This window comes from Acinonyx jubatus, chromosome C1 (assembly GCF_027475565.1).
Source record: "Acinonyx jubatus isolate Ajub_Pintada_27869175 chromosome C1, VMU_Ajub_asm_v1.0, whole genome shotgun sequence".
NCBI classification, from domain to species: Eukaryota; Metazoa; Chordata; class Mammalia; order Carnivora; family Felidae; genus Acinonyx; species Acinonyx jubatus.
Genome location: NC_069381.1, coordinates 7,878,344 through 7,893,016, shown reverse-complemented (window position 1 = coordinate 7,893,016; position 14,673 = coordinate 7,878,344).

Genomic DNA, 14,673 nt, shown 5'->3' with positions numbered 1-14,673 from the left:
GGAATCATTCATAATCTTCTCCTTATTATTCGTAGCCTGAAATTCAAGATGGTGACTTTGTTTTCCTGGAGATCTTTTTTTTGTTCACTGTTCTGGGCACATGGAGAGCTTTTCATTCTAGATTCTCTTGTTCTTCAGTCCTGGAAAAGTTTGTTGTAGTATTACTTTGACAATTACTTCCCTACTCCTTTCTTGGTTCTCTTTTCTGGAATTTCTATTAGCTAGCTATCGAATCTCCTGCAATGTCCCACCATTAAAAAAGTATTTCTTCTTCTATTGTGCAAAATTTCCTTTTTGTTCTACCTTCTGTGGAATTTCTCCAACCCTACCTTCAATCCTTCTATTGGCTCAAAAAAAAAAAAAATGTTCAGCATCTATATTTTTGTTTTCCAAAAGATCTTTCTCATTGTTTGATTGCTCCTCAATGACAGCAACTGTTGTTGCACAGAACTGACGTTTTTATTTAACTCTCGGAAGACGCTAATGATAGTTTCCTTGATGTTTTCGTGCACTCAGCATTATGTCTGTTTCATCAGGATAATTATTTTCTGTTTGTTTGTTTTGGTCTTGTCTTTCATGTTAGAGGTTTCCTCCACAGAGTCTTTGCTCAGAGTCCCCAGCCCAACTTCTGGGAACTTCTGGAGTATTTCGCAGGGGATTTTTGTTCTGACTCCATTTTGTCCATCCTCTGGAACAAGTTTTTCTCCCTTCTTCTTCTTCTTCTTCTTCTTCTTCTTCTTCTTCTTCTTCTTCTTCTTCTTCTTCTTCTTAAGTTTATTTATTTTGAGAGAGAGAAAGAGAGCACAAGCAGGGGGAGGGGCAGGGAGAGGGAGAGAGAACCCTAAGCAGGCACCTCACTGTCAGTGCAGAGCCCCGACGTGAAGCCCGATCCCACGACCGTGAGATCACGACCTGAGCTGAAACCAAGCGTCAGATGCTTAACCGACTGAGCCACGCAGGCACCCCTTTTCTCTATTCTTTATAGAAAACAACCACAACATCATAACATTTATTGACCCTTTACTAAGTGCCTGACACTGTTCTGAGCACTTTATGTGCGTGGGTTCATGGAATCCTTCCAACGTCTCTAGGAAGTACGTACTGTATTTAGTTGTATTTGAGTTGCAAAGAGCCGCTGAGAGGTTAAACTTATTCAAGATCACCAGACAGTCAAGGCAGCACCAGGGTTTCAACTCTAGGTTGTCCGGCTCTGGACCCCTCACTTCTTTTTCTTTTCCTCTTTTTCTTTCTGGGCCTTAGAAGTGGAGCTGGGTTTACCAACCTTCTCAGTTCATGATCCACCATTGCCCCGCATCTCACTTCTTCCCCATTTCTCTTATTTATTTTCCCCACGTATTCCTAATCCCTAGCCCCTCTCACCCTGCCCCAGGACATTCACACTGGTGTTTGCCGCCTGCACCTTAAATCATGCACCGGTCCTTGCAGGACATGCATGGTTGTTCAGTGAGTGTACTCAGCAAAGCAAGCAACTTATGCAATGCCTACCAGGTGTGAGGTGTTATTCCTGACCAAGGGTCAGCAAACTACAGCCTGTTGGCAGATTTTGTAAGACACACAAGCTAAAAATGGTTTTCACATATTTCATTCGTTGAAACAAAATCAAAAGAAGAAGACTATTTTATGATACGCAAATTGTCCATCAGTAAGTTTTAGGGGTACACGCTCACATTCGTTCATTTATATCTTGTCTATAGCTGTTCTCATGCTGCATCAGCTTTATGGCACAAGGCCTAAAATATATACTATCCAGCCCGTTACAGGGAAAATAATTGCTGACCCCTGCTTGAGATGTTAGGGTGCAGATTTAACATATGTTTCAACTTATATAAAACAAATAATGTGTTTTTTAATTTTAAATTTTTTAAATGTTTATTTTTCAGAGAGAGAGAGAGAGAGAGAGTGTGTGTGTGTGAGTGGGAGACAGAGACAGAGAGAGAGAGGGAGACACAGAATCCGAAGCGGGTTCCAGGCTCTGAGCTGTCAGCACAGAGCCCGACAAGGGGCTCGAACTCACGAACCATGAGATGGTGACCCGAGCCGAAGTCGGCTGCTCAAATGACCGAGCCACCCGAGCACCCCAAAACAAATGAGGGTTTAATGGAGTGGAGGCATGCATGTAATTCATCATCCCACCTGGGACTTTTGAGAGTGAAAAAGAGGCTGTTAACTTCTAGGACGACTTGGGGTAAACTAGTCTATCCCTGGAAAAACAGGATGTGTGGTCATCTCTCTCCAGCTGTCATCCTGCCTGAGATCACTGGCTTTGTTCCTTGCATTTTTTAGAATTTGCTGTGTCGTTGGATACACAACTCTCAGCAAACTAGGGCCAGATCTGGGCCACGACAGTTTCGGTATAGCTTGCAAACTAAGGTTCTTAAATGGTCGAGGAAAGAAAAAAAATCAAACGAAGAATAGTGTTTTGTGACATACACAAACTACATGAAATTCACATTTCAGTGTCCACCCGTCCATTTGTATATCACCTAAAGCCTAAAGCAACAGAGACTCCATGCTCTGAAAAGCCCAAGATATTTACTATCCGGCCTTTTACAAAAAGGCTTGCCAAGCCGTGCTCTGAGTGACGGCTTCTAACTGCTGCGGTCTTCTGTCGTGTGACCCCCTCATCTTACTGGTTCATTCCCCTGTGAGCCTCTGGCTTGCCCCCTGGCTTCCCCATCACAAACCTCCCTGAGCTACATCGAGGTGAGACAGTTGGCTCATGCCGTGGCCGCACACTTCATTTTCCTTTCTTCTGTGCTGTTAACAATTTCCAAGATTTTCCTTTTGTTTTTCTCTTTTCACTGTTTGACATTCCATCAAGCTATTCCTCTCTCTAGACCAGTCACACGCATCATTTATGCAACAAATATTAACCGAGCACTTCACTTACAGAACATGTGATTATTCTGGGCAGTGGGTATACAGCAAACGACCAGAGAAAAGTCCTTGCCCTCTGGGAGCTTACGGTGGCCAGTGCTGTATTCATGGGGCCCTTACCCCGCTCGGGTGCCCTTCTCAGCACCTGGTGTCAACAGCGTTGGGACCCTCACAACGCGAGGGTGTGAAGTAGGCAATGTCACCTCCGTTTGCCAGATGAAGAGACAGGCACAGAAATGCCAAGGTGGGGGCGGAGCGCCTGGGCGGCTCAGTCGGTCGAGTGTCCGACTCTTGATTTCAGCTCAGGTCATGATCTCGCGGTTCGTGAGATCGAGCCCTGCGCCGGGCTCTGCACTAACAGCACAGAGCCTGCTTGGGATTCTCTCTCTCTCCCTCTCTCTGCCCATCCCTCCTCTCAAAATAAGTAAATAAAGAAGAAGAAAAAGAAAAAAGAAATGCCAGGGTAGGACGTGAACTCCACCCCTGACTGGTTGTGGCTCTCAGCATTTTGATCTCCTGACTCTGCACAGCGTTGCCAACACTCCACCCTTAATTTCCACCTTCCTAATTTTTGCCATTTTGATGAGTATAAAATGCTCTCTCCTAATGTCGTTTTCATTTGCGTTTCTCTAGTGAATTTGAGTATTTCTAGAATCTGGGCTCTCGACTCCTGTTCATTTGCTTCTTGAAATCCAACGAGTGTATCTTCTTCTTCTGCAACTGGCATATTTTCTAAACAAAGCGGGGGGAAAAAATGTTTTAACAGAGAAACTCCCAGGCGTTTAGGTGCCTTCCTCCCTGAGGAAGTCGCAGCTTGAGGCTTGTGTTCTAGCAAGGGGACATACAGGTCTTGGCCTGAAGTGCTTCAGGCGGACCACTTGGGGTCAAAGTGCAAACCTCTCACCAGCCCTGTGACTTCTGGCCAATCACAAAATGCTCTGGGCCTCTACTTCCTGCTCTGTAAAGTGGGGTTAGTGATGGCCACTGCCGCAGGGGATTGCTGGAGAAGCAAAGTGCTTGGCACATAAAAGGTGCCAGTCAGTATTAGCTACTATTTCTAACCCTGTCAGTGCTGATGAGAAAGGGAAAAAGTGTCATTATGCGGTGATGTCAGAGAGTTTAGCATTTTCCAGAGGATCTCCCATGACAGTGTGAATAATCTGGGTACTTGGCTTTTTTCTGAGGGAGATGTTGCTAGACGAAAGGCATTACAGGACCCGAAAGTTTAGGTCGGGAGTAAAACACGATTGTTGGACAGCATGGTTTCATGTGGGGTTTGGGATCACTGCTCTCGTCCAGCTGTCACGTAAGAAGGGTATTCCAGGGGTGCCTGAGTGGCTCAGTCAGTGAAGCGTCCGACTTCGGCTCAGGTCATGACCTCACGGTTCGTGAGTTCGAGCCCCGCATCAGGCTCTGGGCTGACAGCTCAGAGCCCGGAGCCCGCTTCAGATTCTGTGTCTCCCTCTCTCTGCCCCTCCGCTGCTTGCACTCTGTTTCTCGCATTGTCTCAAAAATAAATAAACATTGGGGCGCCTGGGTGGCTCAGTCGGTTGAGCGTCAACTTCAGCTCAGGTCATGATCTCGCAGTCTGTGAGTTCGAGCCCCGTGTTGGGCTCTGTGATGACAGCTGGGAGCCCGGAGCCTGCTTCGGATTCTGTGTCTCCCTCTCTCTCTGACCCTCCCCCACTCATGCTCTGTCTCTCTCTCTCTCTCTCTGTCAAAATAAATAAACATTAAAATTTTTTTTTAATAAATAAAAAATAAATAAACATTAAAACAATTTTGAAAAGAGAAAAAAAGAAGAAGGGTATTCCAGCCATATGCTCACAGGCTTCGGACTATAATCGGATGCTCACTCCCCACTGTCCCAGACCTGGGGGCTCGGGTGCCGTAGGAGGCATCCAGGGGTCCGTTTGGGGCTCCTTGTCCTGGGATCCTCACTAGGGGGTCTGAAAGAGGCCGAGTAAAGACCCAGACCCAATGGGTACTGCCCAAGAAGTGGGAGTGGAGAACAGGCTTGACCTTCTTCCTACAAATGCTGACCCATGCCTGGGGCTTCTGTGCTGGGATGTACGATATGTTTGTTCCCTTCAGGGCCCATCCGGAAAGACCCAGAATGCCCATTGAAACCAGAGTTGAAGTCGTCTCACTGAAAGGGAAGTCATACCATATTAACGGGCTCTGGTGTCTGACTGAGCTGGGCTCGAGTCCCCGCTGGGTGACCTTGGGCAAGTGTTTTAACTTCTCTGAGCCCATCTTTCTGTCGGTCTGTCTCATGGGGCTTCTTCATCTTTTGTGTGTTACATATGGATCCCTTCTATGGTTGGTGAAACCTATGGACCCTTTCTCTAAATAACATTTTAAAAAGCACATAGTGGGGGCGCCTGGGTGTCTCAGTCAACTCAGGTCATGATCTCGTGGTTTGTGAGTTTGAGTCCCGTGTCGGGCTCTGTGCTGACAGCTCAGAGCCTGGAGCCTGCTTTGGATTCTGTGTCTCCCTCTCTCTCTCTGTCCCTCCCCAGCTCACGCTCTCTCTCTCTCTCTCTCTCTCTCTCTCAAAAATAAATAAACATTTAAAAAAAAGCATATAGGTGTGCTGGGTGGGCTCAGTCAAACATCCAACTCTTGATCTCAGCTCAGGTCTTGATCTCAGGGTCGTGAGTTCAAGCCCCGTGCTGGGCTTCTCAAAGAGCGTGAAGCCTAGTTCAAAATAAAACAAAACAAACTATCGGGGATTTCTGTTGGGGACAGAGTTACAACAACGCTCTGGCGTATTGCCTACCTTCATAACAGAAGCAAATGCTAAATTCCAGTTAGAAGTTAGTGAAAATAAAGAAGTAATTTTTTTCCCTACCCAAATTCAAGAACCCCCAGATTCTGTATATGCCTTGGGGTGGACCCTGGGGTAAGACTCCCCAAATTAGATGCTCTAGGTCTCAGAACGGGGCCTGGCTCTGGAGGTACTCAATAAATGATGATTTCCAGCAGCAGAAAACGGGCTCCCCCCTTGGAGAGGGAAGGAGAGTCAAAGATTTGCATTCTGTTCCAGGAGGAGAGGGAACTGTTTCCTAGAATAGATTAAATCACTCCTTCTAATAGAGCAAAGAAGAAAGTTCTGTTTCTGCATCACAACTAGTTGACCATTCATTTCCTGGTTCCCAGGGTGCTGTGTGTGTTTTCTAAGGGGCTAATCAGGGAGCTTTTCAGCAAGCCTGATAATTGGTTAAATGTCAGTTTCCACATCTATAAAGTGGTGACGATGATGCCAGATCTCACTGAGATGGGCACATTTAAAAAACCTTGGAAGCTTGGCAATGGGAGTTAAATATATTTTATTAATCTTTGACCTCTAAATATCAAAAGAAACCCATGAGTGGGTCAGTGGTTTCTGCTTTTGAAAAACCGGCTTAGTTAGTAGGTAGAAGGGCCCTTAGTTTTAAAAGGATTTCGCAATTTCTCATTTGCAAGAGAGGGAGGGTGTTCGTAAATAAAACTGTGGTGAAACTGTGCAGGGGCTGTGGTTCAGCCAATCCCGGGGCTTCCGGTGTATCGAGTAAAAGCAGTTTTGAAAATGTGACTTTTCCCAAATGGAGAAATGCAATTTGAGCCCCACTGAAAAGAGCCGGGTGAATCTAAGCCTCTCCAAGACAGGAGACTTGTCTGTGCGCTTGTGTGTGTGAGGGTGTGCTTCAGGTTTGCGTAAGGGTGTGCAGAGGAGTGTGCAGCTATGTGTGTAGGGGTACGTGTGTGTAGGAGGAATGGGTTTGACATCTGCACTGGAGGGGAAAAGAAGAGGCTAACCTTTGTGCTCTTGGTTCCGTTTCTGGATAAATCCGTCCAGGGCAGAAGAGAGTGGCCACGCGTGAGGATTTGCGGGTCCCCGTTTGACAAGTGCTTACTATGTGCCAGGCCCTGTCAAGTGTCTGTCAAAGGTCCCCTCTATTTCGCTTCCCTCCCTACTGTTTCTGCCCTCTTGCTACTTTTCTTCATTCATTCAGTGTTTTTTGAAAGCTACGGCGTGCCCAGCTGGGATTTGAAGGTCCTGGACTTTTCTTTTTTGTTTTTTTAATTTTTAACGTTTATTTATTTTTGAGACAGAGAGAGACAGAGCACGAACGGGGGAGGGGCAGAGAGAGAGGGAGACACAGAATCGGAAGCAGGCTGCAGGCTCCGAGCCATCAGCCCAGAGCCCGACGCGGGGCTCGAACTCACGGACCGCGAGATCGTGACCTGAGCTGAAGTCGGACGCTTAACCGACTGAGCCACCCAGGCGCCCCGGTCCTGGACTTTTCAATGATGCCAACTCTTGGGGTGCGGGGGAGGGGGCGGGGAGAAGCTACAGGTACAGATGAAACGGGCACAGTTAGAATCGAGACATATATTTTTGACTTGCAAGGGACATCAGGAGCCAAAGGGTCCTAAGTCGTCACTTTACAGGTGCACTTGTCTGCTGGGGCAGCCATGACAACGTACCACAGACTAGGCAGCTTCAACAGCGGAAGTGGATTTTCTTACAGTCCGGAGGCTGGAGGTCCGGGATCGGGGGGTCTGGAAAGTTGCTTTCGCCTGAGGCCTCTCTCCCGAGCTTGTGGGTCGTCTTCTCCCTGTGTCTTCACGCGATCCTTCCTCCGCGTGTGTCTGGTTCCTAATTCCTCATAAAAGGACACCGGTCAGACTAGATCAGGGTCCACCCTATCGACCTCATTTGAACTTAATGACTTCCGGAAAGGGCTCACCTCTGAATAAGGTTACGTTCTGAGGTACTGAGGATTAGGACCCCAACCTACGGATTTCAGAAGGACACAGCTCAGCCCGTAACAGCAGATGTGGAAAGGATTTGCCCAAGCTCATCGGCAGCAGAACTGGGACCAGGATGCGTCTCCCAACTTCTGGTCTGGTTCTGCTTCTCCTTCTCCTTCTTCTTCTTCCCAGTCTTGTTTGCAGCCTTGCTTTGTGGGGCTAAAGCATCACATGCTTAAAACTATCCAACAACAGGGGCGCCTGGGTGGCTCAGGCGGTTAAGCGTCCAAATCTCGGTTTCAGCTCCGGTCGTGATCTCACAGTTTGTGAGTTCGAGCCCCGCATTGGGCTCCGAGTTGCCGGAGCAGAGCCTGTTTGGGATTCTCTCTCTCTGTCTTTCTCTGTCCCTCCCTGCTTGCTCACACTCTCTCTGTCTCAAAATAAATAAACTGAAAAAAACAGAAAGATCCAACAACAAGATCCAGGCACATGCTGTTAGTCTTGGAAAGCTTGGAGAACACTCACTCCGCTGAGTGAGTCTTGCCAAGGGCGGGGGGTGGGGGTGCGGGTGGGAGAGCAGAGCATAGATTGAGGCAGGAAGGACCAGGTGTATTCGGGGTTGGGGACGGGGAAACACCTGTCTCCTGGATGGGGGGGGTGTTAGGATGTTCTCAGCTGGTCTCCTTCCCTCTTCCCTCACCCACTTCTAGGCCATTCTCAACCCGGCAGCCACAGTGACCCCTTAAAAACCTCAAGTCAGTTCATTTCCCTCCTCTGTTCATGATTTCTCTCGCCTCAGCTGCTTTATCCAGAAATTCCCCATTCATTCTCTCCGAAACCCTCTAAGCCTCAGCTGGCTTGTGTGTCTGCTCTCAGCGACCTCTGACCTCCACCGGGAAGGGCCCTGGGGAGGTTTCTAGGAAGCTGGGTCAAGAGAACACTACTGTTCCTCAAGTTATACGTGGCTTCTGAGTTTCTTTTCTTTTCTTCACTTGGCCTGGAGACAGCTGACAGGGCTCAGGACATCATGCTCCCCTAAAACATGGCACTCTGGCGTATTGAATACCGTAAAGGAGTGAGAAAATGCCAGAGGCAGGAGGCACTCTGACCTTCCCCTGAAGCAGGTCACAGAACCGTTGAGAGAGAGGGGTCCTCTGTATGCCTGGAGAAAAGGAACATCCCTACCCCTGAGACAGAGGGACACTGAGAGGGATCTGAGCGAACGGGCCTTGCCACGTCTCCCCAGTTCTCTATCTTGCACGCACACCCCTTTGCCCGTAATATCTTTCCACGACTGCCCTCTCTTCATCCAACCTAGCATACAAACTCTCAGGTTTAACCATTTTTTCCAGGTCTTCGTTTCCTTAGGAAGGCTCCCGTGTCCCGTAAAACTTATATTAACGTGTGTGTTTTCTCCTACAATCCGTCTCTGTCGGTGGTTTGATGTGTGGACCCTAGCGTGGCCAGGGACCCTAAGAAGTAGAGGGAATTTTTTCTCCTCCCTGCACAACCTTCTCCTTCAAGCTGAGGGGGAGGCCTTGCCTTTCCGGGGAATCTTAGCATCTTTCACTTGGGGCTCCCAGGGCTGAAGCAGCTGATGTCACCAAAGCGGGCAGGGAAGGGTTGAGATACGGTGGCTTCCACCGTGGTTTCTGGTGCCACAGTGACCCTTGAGATCTGCACTGGAGGGGAAAAGAAGAGGCTGACCTTTGTGCTCTTGGCTCTGTTTCTTAAATCCGTCCAGGGCAGAAGAGAGTGGCCAAGCTTGAGGATTGGAGGGTCCCCAGCAGTTGTCTGCGAAGTGTCTCTTAACTAGGTCATCCAGAAAGGTCTTCCTTGGTCCCTGTGGGAATTGGGAAAAGCCAGGGGAGTGCTGAAAACCCCCACAGGCCTTGGAGCAGAGGCCAAATATTTTCCATCAGAGGCCTGAAGCCTCACGTCTAAGTGGTGTTAAAAAAAAAACCAAAATTCATCTGAGTAAATCCAAAGATCAAACGGGCCTCATTCAGTGATTCACGAAATCGGCAGCACCCATCTAGCAAATGCAAAGGAGCCCCGTGGAACGGAAGGAAAGGAAAGGCTTTTAAGGCCGAGAGGGAACAGAAAAGAGGAACTCATTAGCAGAGAAGGCATTTAGGCGAGGCCCACGTCCTGAGGGGCGGTCCAGGAAATTCTAGGCTGGCTGGTTAAAGGTTTCTGAGGAAGGTCGGGAACAGAAATTAGATGAGGAATTAAGTCTTGCTTTGCTGCACAAATGACTCCATTTGGGGCCTCTTGTCTCCTTGTTCATAGTGGGGAGAGGGGCCCAAATGTGTGAGGCTGGATGAGGTCTGGGGGTGCTTTGGGAAGAGGCGGGCTTTCTCAGGTGCACCTGCCTCCCAGAACACGAAGGAAACAGCACTCCTTGTGTTTCTTGGAGGGGTTCTTAAGACAAATTAGGGTTCGAGTTGGCCAAAAGATGCTTGATTTCAAGGAGTTTTCAAATGATAGGCTTGTGGTCATGAGCTACTAAATGGTAAGGATACAGAGAAAATCTCAATTTCCTTTGCAACCGAATTGTTGCCTGTTTTCCCCCGCTGACATCCTTTTTTTTTTCTTTGAGCCCAACGTGGGCCTTGAACTCATGAACTGCAAGACCATGACCTGAGCTGAAGTCAGATGCTCAACCGACTGAGCCACCCAGGCGCCCCTGACATCCCCTTTTTAAGAAAGATTTGGAGGGATCTTCTATCCCTCTCTCTCTCTCTGCTCCTCCCCCACTAGCACGAGAGCTCTCTCTCTCTCTCTCTCTCTCTCAAAAAATAAGTAAACATTAAAAAAACAAAAAAGGAGGGGCGCCTGAGTGGCTCAGTCGGTTAAGCCTCCGACTTCTGCTCAGGTCATGATCTCATAGCTTGTGCTTTCCAGCCCCGCTTGGGGCTTTGCGCTGACAGCTGGGAGCCTGGAGCCTGCTTCGGATTCTGTGTCTCCCTCTCTCTCTCTGCCCCTCCCCGTTCATGCTCTGTCTCTCTCTCCTTCTCTCAAAAATAAAAAAAAACATAAAAAAAAGAAAGAAAGAAAGAAAGAAAGAAAGAAAGAAAGAGAGAGAGAAAGACTTTGAAAAGCTCCTTCAGGGGAGCCGGGAATCGGGAATCGGAAGCAGGTCTCCAAGGGCTTGAATTGTCAACAATAGTTGATGGTTGCCACTCCCTGGGGGGGGGGGGGGGAGCGGCCTGGGTAGGGGGGGACGGTGGCAATCGCAGCAGGGTTTTGGTCTCCGGTGGGTGAGGTTGGTAAGTCTGATGACAATGAAGGCACAGGAGGTGCGGGCAGGGAAGGGCCAGCTGGGAGGAGGCCTGGGCGCTGTCCCCCTTGCTCCTTCCTGCAGATCCTGGATCCCACCTGCTTCTCAAGAACGCCCAACAAGGGTGCTCAGCTGTAGGATGGAATGTGGTTCCATTCCAAGGCTGGGACGGGCAAGGTCAGGGGCTGCCTCCGCTGGGTTGCAGAAGCGAGGGGGCAAAGCCCACAACTCACCCCTTCCTCCTAACCGTTTGTCAATCTTCGGCGGGGTCAGAAGCTCGAGGAGGAGTATCGGAGCAGCTAGGGAAGGAGGCGCCCGTGGCCTCCTGCAAGCTCGATTTTGCGCAGCCTTCCTTTATGTAAGGGCAGAGGTAGGAATCTCCCCCAGGGAGGATGGCTGCTAAATGTCAGGGACGGCCACCTCTCCTTCCCCCGGTTTCTTTCTCTGCCCTGGTGTCAGATTTGCTCGCCCTTGGAGAACCTTACTTCAAGCCCAATTGCCCCAGCCAGGTCTTTGTTTTGCGAATTAATCGAATAATAATAGCGCCTCCCCCTGCCGGGAACCGAAGGAAGGCCCACAGCAGGTTCAGCCTCAGGAGTCGCCTGAAGAGCAGGGCCAGCCCGCCTCCTAGGAGAGGGACTCTGCCCTCTGCTCAGATTCCAGGCTGGGGACATCACCTGTCATTCTTTGCCAGCCCCACTCCTGGCAGTTAGCCCGGCCCCCTGTCCCACCCAGGAACCGAAGGACCCGAGGATAACTGCCTTGCACAGAACCATGGTGATGTTTCCTGCCCTTTTGAATGTAACTTGTTTTATTCACTTTTTTTAAATGGGAATCTAACACTCCTACGGGGGGGGAAAGATAGAGACCTTGTTAAAGGAGAAATTTTAAAGAAGGCTGTAAGTATGACTTTCATACAAATATGAAATAAACATGTGTCAGGGATTTAAACAAACTTTTTAAAATGTTTACATGTTTAATTACTGATGTTTGAGAGAGAGAGAGAGAGAGAGAGAGTGTGCACAAGTGGGGGAGGGGCAGAGAGAGAGAGAGAGACATGGAGACAGAGAGAGAGACAGGGCGTGAGCGGGGAAGAGGCAGAGAGAGAGGGAGACACGGAGTCCGAAGCAGGCTCCAGGCTCCGAGCTGCCAGCACAGAGCCCGATGTGGGGCTCGAAACCACGAACTGCGAGATCGTGACTTGAGCTGAAGTCGGCCGCTTAACCGACTGAGCCACCCAGGTGCCCCCATGTGTCAGGGATTTTATTCAATTCATTAACGAATGAGGAGTGGGTACCATGTTACCATCGGTTTGAAGGCAGTCAGGACAGATCAGCCTCACAGATACAACATTGGTCAACATCCACAGTCCAGAGCCAACTGTCACTCTGTCTGACACAGTGTATATTTTTCTGGACAGGAATTGTTTGCAGGAGCACCTGGGTGGCTCAGCTGGTTGAGTGTGTTCACGTCCGACTCTTGATTTCAGCTCAGGTCATGATCTCATGGTGGTCATGGGATCAAGCCCCACGTCGGGCTCTAAGCTAGGCACGGAGCCTGCTTAAGATTCCCTCTCTTCCTCTCTCTCTCTCTCTCTCTCTCTCTCTCTCTCTCTGCCCCTACCCCACTCATGCTTGCGCGCATGCACTCTCTCTTAAAAAAGAAAAGAAGAATCATTTGCATTATTCCCAAGAGTCAACAACTGAGTTGTAAAATAGCTCAAAGATGATGAGAGCTGCATAGAATGAAATAATTCCAATTCCTAGACAACACCCAGTTTTCTACTGAAGAAACCTCGTAGTTTGGGGGATCCACTTCTAAGCTTTCACTGCTTTTCTCCTCAGCTCTATGGTATGGCTCAAATCATTGTCCCAAAGAGAACCTTCTTAGAACCACAACCTAGGATAGGAAATAGGACATTCGCTCCTTGGAAGCCCTTCTTGGGCTCCTTCCAACCATTGATTCCTCTTGCCTTCTTCCCGAAGGTAACTACTGTCCAGATTTCCAAACCCAAGGGCTAGTTGTGTGTATTTTTAAACCTCTGATACGTGTCACCAAAGAGCACGTATGCTTCCACGTCTGGTTTCTTTCACTCGGCAAAATGTTTCTGAGGTTTATCTGTGTTGTATACACTCATCAGTCTCTCACTGCTTTCTATCGCCTCATAGGAGTCCGTTGGGTGAATTGGATGAAGAGACCGCAGTATCCACTCTACTACTGATGGGCATTTGAGCAGTTCCCAGTTTCAGGAAATAAATGCTGTGGAGAACAATCTTGTGCATGTCCTTTGATGCCCATGTGCTTGCATTTCTGCTGCAGATCAGACGCTGGAGCGGTTCCGTTTTAGTAGATTCTATGAGGGTCCATAAGTGGTTGAACCAATGTATTCCCACCAGGAGGAGGGAGCTTTCTCACTGCTCCTACCCTCCTACTTCTGCTGTTGTCAGTCTTTCTTCTTTCCAGCTTCTGGGTCCAAGATCCTTTCCTACACTCCCCCAAAGGAAACAACTTCCTGAGAAGTTCAGGCTCTTGCCTACAGTCATTTTTAAATAGCTACTGCCTCAGCAACCAGAGAGATTCTTTAAAAAAAAATTTTTTTTTAATGTTTATTTATTTTTGGGAGAGAGACGGAGAGAGACAGAACATGAGCAGGGGAGAGGTAGAGAGAGAGAGGGAGACACAGAATCCGAAGCAGCTCCAGGCTCTGAGCCGTCAGCACAGAGCCCGACGCGGGGCTCGAACTCACGACCTATGAGATCATGACCTGAGCTGAAGTCGGATGCTTAACTGACTGAGCCACTCAGGTGTCCCCAGGAAGATTCTTGTACTTATTATTTTAAAATTATTTAAATGTTTATTTTTGAGGGAGAGAAAGAGAGAGAGACAGAGCGCGAGCGGCGGAGGGGCAGAGAGAGAGGGAGACACAGAATTCGAAGCAGGCTCCAGGCTCTGAGCTGTCAGCACAGAGCCCGCCGCGGGGCTCGAACCCACGAACTGTGAGACCATGATCTGAACCAAAGTTGGATGCTTAACCGGCTGCGCCACCCAGGAGCCCCCAGAAAGATTCTCTTAAAACGTAAGTGAGATCCTGTTCCTTCCTTGCTCAGATCTCTCTAGGGCTTCCCTTCATTCTTAAAATCTCAGTCTGTGCTCTGTGGCTCTGCTCCTTGCCTGTTCTTCCCACCTTGTGGCCACCACTTGCCCCTGTCACTGGCTCCAGTCCGGCTGATCTTTTAGTTGCTTAAACACACCAAACTCATTCCCCGCTCTACACCTACTGTTCCCTCTGCTGGTGATGCCCTTCCCCAAATATCTGCATGGAACTCTTTGGAAGACCATCTTGGCTCAAATGTCACTTCTCAGTGATGTTTTACCTGACGTGAGACAATGTGGAATAAGCAAAAAAAAAAAAAACAAACCCCAAAACCCAAAAGTTATCGCATGCCTCCGGTAGAAAACTGTATTGTTTATAGGACACCCTTCCTGCTGATTCCCCTGATGCTATTGACTCAGAGCTATTTTAGTGTTATAAGATGTAGATCTCCTATGGCAATGCAAGTGATTCTTGTCTTTGGACAGGCAAATCAATGGCATCGGGGCGGTTCAATTGACTTCCATCCCCTTCTGCAGAATAAGGAAGAAGCCAGTTTCGGATCTATTTGCAAATTCATTTCAACATTCCCCATCTATAAATGTGTCTGTTCTTTGATTTCTTCTTTGAACTGGTTGTAACTTCTGCCTGGTTCCCTCAT